The following is a 1388-nucleotide window of genomic DNA, read 5'->3' as shown; positions in this document are numbered from 1 at the left end:
GTATTTACATTAATTTACATTTTTATGAAAGTAAATTCAAAGTAAAATTTGAATATCATTACTGTACCACATATTGTGAGGTTGAAGAACATATTTTATTCAACAGTTTAACTTCATTTATAATATTAAGATATTTAGATGTATGGAATTATGGTATCTATTTGGATGTTTGCCTTGTGGCTGTCCTGTTTGGGGCAGGGGGGTGGTCACAATTTTTGAGAATCATTGAGAGGTTGTAGACAGTCTCAGTAGAAATAGGTACATAAACAAATACAGACAAAATTTTGTGTGCCTTTCAGGGATTCACAGACGTCCTAAGACTCATTCATGTATTCATTCATTATAGGTCAGCAACCCCTGCCCTGAATTTCTGACACATTACTGCCCATTCAGTTTCCCAAAAGCATAGTCCCAAGATTGTCATCCTTTACATCTACATTTATACTCCTCTGGAGGCATCCAGTTCTTTAAGCAGCGATTCCTTCAGCCTGCTATAAAACATTCAGTACCTCTTTCTTTTTGCGGCCATCGCTGAAGTGCCAGTGGCCAAAATGAAGTCCAATCCCTCTGTGACTTCTGAGCGGAGCAAGAACCATAGAAGGCATTTCAATGCACCTTTCCCACATTTGCAGAGAGATGGTATCTTCCTCTCTTTCCAAAAAGCTGAGACAGAAGTACAACATTTGACCCGTGGCCATCCGGAAGGATGATCAAGTACAGCTTGTGCAAGGACACTACGAAGGTCAGCAAATTGGCAACGTAGTCCAGGTGTATGGGAAAAAGTATGCCATCTACACTGAATAAGTACAGCGACAGAAGGCAGGTGGCACAACTGTCCATGTGGGCATTCACCCCAGCAAGGTGGTTATCACTAGACTAAAAGTGGACAAAGACCACAAAAAGATCCTCGAACGTAAAACCAAATCTCACCAAGTAGTAAAATAAAAGGGCAAATATAAGGAAGAAACAATTGAGAAGATGTAGGAATAAGCTAATCTTATACACAGCTTTAAACAAAAACTATTAAAATGAAAAAAAAAAATAAAACATTCAGCAAACTCACCTCAAGTTAACCTGATCAGACCTCTCCCTGCATTACCTTCATTCATGTAGCCCAAGAATAAGCCACTGCCTATTTGTTCAACTTGCTGTTCTCTGACTGTATCTCCAGGCTTTCCAGTGTCTCCAGCTTTATATAATTTTTCCACCTGAAATTCCCTTTTCTTTATCTCTGCCTTTTGAAATCCTACCATTATTCAAGGCTCTTTGATGTAACTTTTTCTTCCTACCACACCTACTCTAAAAGAATCTCTTCTTTTTCTGACCTCTCAGAACACATTTCTATACTCATTCTTTCATTCATCTGTCCCTCCTTCATTCATTCTATC

General features: G+C 38.7%; 1 pseudogene; it reads left to right on the top strand.

The window, feature by feature from the left end:
* Positions 1–551: 551 nt before the first annotated feature.
* On the top strand, positions 552–1041 carry LOC123609839 (annotated as a pseudogene).
* The last annotated feature ends 347 nt before the right edge of the window (positions 1042–1388 follow it).

The sequence above is a fragment of the Leopardus geoffroyi genome, chromosome B2, assembly GCF_018350155.1.
Source record: "Leopardus geoffroyi isolate Oge1 chromosome B2, O.geoffroyi_Oge1_pat1.0, whole genome shotgun sequence".
NCBI classification, from domain to species: Eukaryota; Metazoa; Chordata; class Mammalia; order Carnivora; family Felidae; genus Leopardus; species Leopardus geoffroyi.
This window is presented reverse-complemented; position numbering and strand designations above follow the sequence as displayed.